Raw genomic sequence first — 8,911 nt, 5'->3', positions numbered from 1 at the left:
CACCTTGATATGACTGTTTGTCATTGGGCCCTGACCTCCCTTGTCATCCTGATCTCTAGCTAGCCCTCAGATTCCCCCTCCCATGACACACTCCCAATATGTTCCACACACTGATCCCCTGATGTGTCATGGTGATTCCTGGCTGTGCCTTTGCCTGATGAAGTCTAACTCATTAATGAAGACTGGGTTCAGATGTCAGCTCCCTTGAGAATATGTCTTTACCTCCCCCTCCCTCTCACACATACATACTCCTTCAATCTCCCAGGAAGAAAGCATCTCTTACTCCTCTTGACGACCACCCAACCTTAGCAGTATGTTTATATGAGCATGTCACTTGGCATGAGTTCTTTTCCCAATTTGACTAAGAGCTCTTTCAGTGTGGGGAGGGTTGGTGTTGTACTTATTGTAGTTACTGCCAGGGCTCAGCCTCAGAGCATCAGACAGAACTCTGAGATAGGTGCTGTAAAGTTTAGAGGTATGTGCTCTAAAAGTTAGCTGAATGAATGAGAGAAAACCAGAAAGAGGTCTTACGAAGCCTCAGGTGATAGGAACCAGCTATTGGATTCTTTTAAATGACCCGCCCCTCTTGGTTTCTTAAGTGTATTATTATTTCATTCATAAACCCGTTTTGAGCCCCATTTTTGTCCATTGTAAGTGCTATCATAAATACAAAGATGAATAAAACTTAGTTTTCACTGCCTCAAAATATTCTAGGCAAGTTGACCAAAAAATAGTAAACAACAGAGAAGGCAAAGGGGGAGGTGGTAACATGTATAACCATATGGTCTCCAAGTTCCTTTTAGAACCCTGGGTAACCGGGTGGAGGGGCTGCAGTAATTCCACCCCAGCTGATGATAGCATGGAGACTGCTGGGCTACTGGCCCAGAGTTGTTCCTTGGACGTTACACATTGTCTTCTCCGGAACAAGCTCCTCTTGGACAATTAGATTGTTGCCCCCTATTGGATACTGTAAGTTATGTAAAATGAAGAGGTCTTCTGCCTTATTTTGACTTCTAGAAAGCTTAGAACCAAATTCTGGTCATTTCCACAACATTTCTGTTGCTAAACTCAATCTTAGTTCCAACTTTTCTTTTTTGTCCTTATATTCCCTCTTGAATAACTCATTTTTCAAATTTGTATATGATACGTATTTACAAAAAACACTATATATTCTTTTTTAAAAATAAAAAGAAATGAGTACAGAGCTGAGTAGCTGTGGAGGGAGACCCAGTAAACCTCTGAAACCCACCTCCTAGGCCCACTCCTTATTTCAGCCCCAGTCTCACTCCTTTAGCCTTGCTCTTGGTCCAAATTCCATCCTGCCTGGTGATAGTTCTCGTTACCTCATAGAGATGGGCTGTCATAAACCAGATATTCCTCAGTTCCTAAATAAATTGACAATGAAAAATAAATTTAAACTTAATTTCAAAACTATGTTGAGACTAATTTTTTTAAACCAAGTGTGTGTGTGTGGAGGTGTGCAAGTAAAAATGGGGTGTGTATGTTGTAAAAAGAATATGTTGCAGCATTGAAAGGCTGGGAATCACTAAGTTATAGGTAAACAGATCGGCAAGGTTAGGGGCTCAAAAATCAGACGGAGTTCAAGGAGTATCTGCTGAGCTTCATGGTTTGGGAGTCTGGGGTTGGAAAAGTATGAAGTAGGGAAGAAAGAAAGATCTTCTTTTCTTTCATTTAAATTATTTATTCATTCATTCATTCTTAAGAAGGATTGTGCTGAGGATAAAATGCACTGAAGGAGAAAATATAGGGGAAAAAAAGTCTTTGTGACCTTGGGTTAGGCAAAGATTTTTAAACATGACATCAAACGCACAATCTGTAAAAGAACAAACTAATAAATTGGACGTCATCCACATTTTAAAAATCAGACTAAGAGGAGGAGAACCCAAAGGCTCTGAAGCACAATATTCATCTAAAACTGAGGTCAGCAAACAAGACCCACAGGACAGGCACCTGTTTTTGTAAATAAAGTTTTTTTTGGAATACACCCACACTCATTTGTTTATGTATTATCTATTGCCTATGAACAGCTGTGACAGAGACCTTATACCTCACAAGACTAAAACATTTACTTTCTAGCCCTTTAAGAAATAGCTTGCTAACCCCTGATATAAAGCACAGAATGCCCAACAGATGCCCCAGATATATTGATCCCTTCAACACTACAGTAACCCAAGTGGTTAACTGAACTTGCTACAGATACTATACCTATGATGGTCCGTTTTCTCCAGCCTAGAGCAGCTTTCTCCTAGAATCTAGATCCCCCAATTTGTCCCAGTGTGCCATAAAAACATCATCATTTCTATGAAAAAGGTTGATAGGCATTGGTATGAAACAGTAATTCTCCCATTGCACACCACCTTGCATTCTTTCCATCACTATCTCTACCTGCCTTCCTCCTCTTAATCAGGTAACATTTGGTGAGCACCTATCATATGCCAGAGAATACATAGCCTCTGCCTTCAAAGAGCCCATACTCCACCAGGAGAGAGCTATATACACAAATAATTAATATGCAATGTGTTATGTAATATAATAGTTATACAAAGAAAAAGTATTCCCAAATACATAAATTTTAATTCCAGCTCTGCAACTTTGTGATTTAACCTTTCTAAGCTTCAGTTCTCTCATCTATAAAGTGAGAATGATATCAGCTATCAGGAAGTGCAATGGGTTGTGTTAAGGATTAATAGAGCTGCGGTGTGCAAAGCACCTTTTTCCATGTCAGAGCTCAATATCCTTGTCTGTAGCAGTGGTAGTGACAGTAATCAGTAGTAGAAGCAGTACTGATGGAAGATAATGTACAAGGTAAAGTTGCAGCAAAGAGGAGACAGCAGTGATAGCAGGGTACTAGTCAGGGACATTTTCAAAAAGATGACATGGATCTTGAAGCATGAACAGGAGTTAGTTATGTGGAGATGGAGGAGGGAGCATGGATACAGTAAAATAAATAACATGAAACCTTTCTTAGGAGATGCAAATTTGCCCAAGACGAGAAATAGAAAGTGGGTGGTTTGCCAATATGCTTTAGGCCTACTAAAGTTCTAGTGACCCAGAATCAGAGGAGACTCTGTGCTTGGATTTGAACAAGAGGACCCTTTTAGCTCCCTTTAGAACTAAGGCAGAGGAAACAAAAAAAATAAAAAACAAAAAATAAACAAACAGCAACAAAAAGAACTAAGGCAGAGGATGTGACATGACTCCGGAGATTTTTCCTTGTCTTTCCTATCCTTTCTTCTTGTCTTGGTCTCTTTAATGTTGATTTTTTTTTATTTTTTATTTTTTTATTCAGACAGAGTCTTGCTGTGTTGCCAGGCTGGAGTGCAATGGCGTGATCTTGGCTCACTGCAACCTCCGCCTCCCGGGTTCAAGTGATTCTCCTGCCTCAGCCTCCCGAGCAGCTGGGACTACAGGCGGGCGCTACCACGCCCAGCTAATTTTTGTATTTTTAGTAGACATGGGGTTTCACCATGTTGGCCAGGATAGTCTCGATCTCTTGACCTCGTGATCCACCCGCCTCACCTCCCAAAGTGCTGGGATTACAGGCATGAGCCACTGCACCCGGCCTAATGTTGACTAAGAGGGTCACTATCTATATCTACAGAATGAAATCTAAATTCCTCAGCATGATGTTAAGGCCCTTCAGGACCGAGCCCCAATCTTCCTAACCAGCTTCATTCTGTCACTCATCTCTTCACTCCTTCCCCCATGCTTCCTATTCTCCATAATCAACTCAACATATTTAAAATCTAGGCTGGCAATTTTCTATGCTATGCCTAATATCTACTACCCTTTCCTTGTTTCCTGCCTAATTTATTCTCTATCCTCCTAGTTGGGGAGGGAGTGCTCTTTGGTTCTTCTCTCTTCCTAAAACTCACCATCCTTCTCCATGGCTTTCCAGGCCAAATCCTGTCATGTTTTTCAGGGCTGTCCTCTTTTGCTCATCATTTTAATTTGGCTTTTCATCATTCAGATTTTTTGCTCCCACACTCTTGCCCCTATAAGCCCATCTGCCCATAGCAGCTTGAGTACTCATTTAAATAAATATATACCCCATCATGTCACTTTCCTGCGTAAAACTTTCCAGTAGTTTCTCTTTGCAGTGTTGATGCCCTTTAGCCCAAACCACTGGGATAATGTCCATAGTTAGACAAAATTGGGTTTATTGGCTTGTTGCAATGAGGAGAGAGGGCACACGATGGGAGACTTTGGAGCACCCCAGTGAGAAAGTGTTAGGAGGGATTTGCTGTAGGATTTGGAGTTGGGTTAGTTAATTCTGGGAAGGAATTAATGATGTGTGGCTTTGCTCTGGATTGAGTACTGTCGGAAGAGCAGGGGCAATTCTAAGACTGCATATCTTGGTTATGTTTTTTAAATCTGAGAGCTGTTCTTTGTTATCCAGGTGGCAATGCTAATCACACACTGACCTGTTGTCTGTGCTCAGCAGTTAGAATAAAATCCAGATCTCTTTCTATACATAATCTTGTCACTAACGAGGAGAAAAAAATGTACTCCTGATGTCCAAAATTGATCTGATGTTTACAGCTCGATTGCAATATTATTAGAAGCTAGTCTGAGGCTCACAGCCCAGTGAGCCTAAAAAATCTAAACAGTATTATAGAATAACAACCACAGACAAAGTTACTCAGAGACCATGATAAAATGAAACAAAACAAGGTCACTTCATAATTTTGTCTTGTCTAAGCATGGATAAAAACAAGGTCACGCATGCACGACTCACAAAATACCCATGGAATTGTCCCCACTTTCTGACAGCATCCAATCCAGAGCAAACCTCTGCTTCCTTAGAGCTACCCCCAAATCACCGGAACAAAGCCTAAATCCCATAATAGGTTCTAACACACTCTTACTGAGGCGTCTCAGTGTTCCCCAAGGTGTACATTTCTCCTCTTTGCAACAAGTAATAAACCCAACTGTTTAACAGCTGGTGTGTTTTTCATAATCTTTGGCTCAAGGGCCTTGGCACGGGCATTGTTCCCCTGCTCACCTGACTAACCTGGCTTCAACCAACTTGGCCTTCCTTCAGTTCCTTGAAGACAGGAAGTTCATTCCTGCCTTGGGGCTCTGCACTTAACATTATCTTTCTCCTACTAAGGCCCACTCATGCCTAGCTCCTTCTCATCAGGGAAATGTAAACTCTTAAGAATTAAAGGAAAGGAAAATGGTAAAGCTTTCTTAAAAATGGCAGAGTAATAATGTAAGGCATACACCAACAATGCCTACAGAACAGGCTATGCTTGTGTTCCAGTCTCTCACACTGGCTGTTGCTAAGGCTTTACCAATGAGAAAACCATAAAAATTAATCTCCCAGTCCAAGTTTTGCTCCCCTTTCGCTTAGATCTTTACTAGCTGAGACATTGCTGGGAAGTTCCTGAGCAACTCATGATTTGGGTGTAGAGCCATGAGGCCCTAGATAACTGTCCCTGTGGGCTTTCCACTCTTTGCCTTAATGGCCACTACTTTCAGTAATTCTCTATCACCTTTTCCATTTCCTACATAATTCTTATCACCTTCTAAATTATACTATTGTGTGTCGCTGGTCTTCCTCTACCAGAATGCACATTTTAAGAGGTCAGGGACTATGTGTGCTCATCTTTGTCTCCTAGTGCCTCTACCATTTCCACGAATAACTAAAACATATCTTACCTTGAGCATTACAGCATCTTAATGGGTTCCTCTACCTCCAGTCACTCTCACCTCCAATACAGACATAACTGAATTACTTTTCTGAAACAAAGTGTAGATGCTGGCACTCCCCATTCAAAAACCTTTCAAAGATTCTCTCCTCAAGGTGTTGTCACTTCACTCATCTCAACTTGTCTTCTACTGTAGCTCTCAGAGAGCTCTGAACTTCAGTCATGCCGAATGGTCCCAGACATGCCACATGCTTTTCATCAGCCAAGCCTTGACAAGTGCAGTGCTGCTTCTTTTATCTAAAATGTTCTTGCCCACTCCTCTCTGTTTTTTCCTGAGGGCAAAGTCCTAGTCACCCTTCAAGTTCTCACTCCCAAATTGCCCCTTTTGAGAGGTCCCCTCTTTGATATTTCCTTCTGTCCTTCCACAGCTTTTTGTTGCCCACATGACACTATTGACTGCACGGACTTCTCTCGCAGTTGATTGCACACCTGCTGTCTTTCCCAAGACTGTATTTCAAGGGCAGAGACCTATCTGCTCTCTGGGCCTTGGTTTCTTCATTTGTAAACCAAAGATCTTTGTACCTACCTCACAGGGTTCTTCTGAGGCATAAATGAGTTAATGCATGCAATTGGAACAATGACTGGAACATAGTAAACACCATATAAATATTTGCTACTATTATTATTAATTTCTGTACTCTTAGTACTGGCCTAAAGCAGATGTCAGTATGTATTGCTGAATTTGGTTGGAGTAGGGCAGGAAACTTTCAAAAGACTGAGCCTTAGAGATTAGAACCAGGTTGGGAATATTGGCCTTTTTTGTTTTTTCAGTGTCTTTTCAAGTTATTTGTTGTACTAGTCTGTTCTCACACTGCTAAAAAGACATACCAGAGACTGGATAATTTATAAAGAAGTTTGACTCACAGTTCCGTATGGCTGGGGAGGTCTCAGGAAACTTACAATCATGGTGGAAGGTGAAAGAGAAGCAGGCACCTTCTTTACAAGGTAGCAGGAAGGAGAATGAACGCAGGAGGAACTGCCAAACACTTATAAAACCATCAGATCTTGTGAGAACTCACTATCACGAGAACATCATGGGTGGGTATGATTCAATTACCTCCAACTGGCCTCTCCCTTGAAACGTGGAGATTATGGGTATTACAATTCTTTTTTTTTTTATACTTTAAGTTTTAGGGTACATGTGCACAACGTGCAGGTTAGTTACAAACAATTCAAGATGAGATTTTGGGTAGGGACACAGCCAAACTGTATCATTTGTGTAACCTCCAACGCTACCTCCATCCCAAGCTTTGGAGACAGGAGTCAGGGATCAAGAGAAGAGAAATTAGTCCTAAGCCTTTACCTTACCTGTGGAATAAGGGTTGATCTGACATGAAGACACCTGCTTCAGCATATTATTTATTTAATTTATTTATCTATTTTTGAGATTGAATCTTGCTCTGTCGCCCAGGCTGGAGTGCAGTGGCACGATCTTGGCTCACTGCAACCTCCACCTCCCGGGTTCAAGGGATTCTCCTGCCTCAGCTTCCTGAGTACCTGGGATTACAGGCGCGCGCCACCACGCCCAGCTAATTTTTGTATTTTTAGTAGAGACGGGGTTTCACCATGTTGGTCAGGCTGGTCTCAAACTCCTGATCCACCCACCTCGGCCTCCCAAAGTGCTGGGATTACAGGTGTGAGCCACCATGCCCGGCCCAGAATATTATTTTTAAAAAGATTCCCTGAGTGCCTTGTTCAAATGACACTTACCCTGAAATGAGTAACATATTTAGCCATTACTCAGAATGCATTCCTCAGAATGGGCCACATATTTCCCCCATCATATCAGGGGAAGGATGAAATATAGCACCCTCAAATTATAGTAGAGGTGGGGGTTGGAGTGGCAAAAGAAGTCTGGATGAGGTGCTGTTCCTAGAGCTTCTAAAGGATTATTAGAGTTGAGGGAGCTAGAGGGCGCTGCATACAAGAGAGCAAGAAAGACCAGATGTTTCCTAAAATGAAGTTGGTTTGATGGAGAAGCAGCAAAGAGCAGCCAGGGGATCCATGGACTGTAGGTCTCATTCTGCCACTTTTTAGCTGGGATGTCAGGGCAAATTGCTGAACCTCTTTGGCTTCTTCATGTTATGTTTAACGAAGGGATTGAACTAAATGAAGTTTGAGTTCCTTCTGGTATTAACAGGAGGGTGTAGGCCTATGGTGGGATGATTCTAAGTCTAAATGTATGCTTTAATGTATCCTGGGCAGCTCCTTAGACGGCATGTTTCCTTGGCTCCCTCTGGAGCCTACCAGGCTTCTCCAGGACTTGTCTGACCACGCCTACCATGAAAGCTGCCTCCTGGGTGAATGGCCTGGGTTGTAACTCTCCAGGGAAGTGGATGATTTCTGGAGGCTGTGAGTGAGACTGCTGGGTCAACCTCCAGTGGCCAAAGGCCAATAGGCACAATAGGGTGAAGTTGAGGCTGTGGCCAGATCATTCCTGGTAAGCATGTGGTGTTCTCTGAGATACTTAGGAGCTTGCTCCTCAATCAACTCTGAATCCAAGCTACCTGAGGCATTAAATATACCTGATGATGTCTGCATGTCAGTTACAAGTAATTTCAGATACTCAATTTGTCTATAACAACTGTGTAGTTAGCTATTTTTCATCATTTTCATTTCACAAATGAGGAAGCTCAGAAAAAGAGTGACTTGTCTGAAAGTTTAGAAATTTATATAGACTTCGTTACAAAGCAAAATTCTGTACAAGCCTGTATTGGCTTTAGCCAAGGAGAGTGGATTAGAGACAGAGAATGGATTTCGGAATAAGAGAATTTTGATTACCAGATGTCCTATGGCACAAGATGTAGTGAAGTGAGCTTTAGAGCCAGAATTAAGACTCCAGCCCTGTCAGGTGCTAGAGGAGGAAATTTGGGCAAGTTAATGCTCATTCTCATTTTCCTCATCTAAGAGATATGTCAGAGGATTAAATAATATAAAATAATGCAGAGTTGCCTGACATGTTACATTATTCCCTTTCATACTACCTTAAATATGCGGATAGAAATACAGAATCTCTCAGTAACTGTTTCATATTTTCCTCTATGTGATTTTCAACAATTTGGTTTCTACCTCCAACCTGACTAAAAATGGGCTAGTCAGGGTTCTTCTCTTGAAGTTAATGGGGGGGGGGGGGGGGTCAGCTACTTGCAATTAAGCCATATAAAAGGAAATCATTC

The sequence above is a fragment of the Gorilla gorilla genome, chromosome 9 (assembly GCF_029281585.2).
Source record: "Gorilla gorilla gorilla isolate KB3781 chromosome 9, NHGRI_mGorGor1-v2.1_pri, whole genome shotgun sequence".
Lineage (NCBI taxonomy): Eukaryota > Metazoa > Chordata > Mammalia > Primates > Hominidae > Gorilla > Gorilla gorilla.
The sequence above is the reverse complement of the archived record's forward strand: the minus strand, read 5'-3'. Positions refer to the sequence as shown.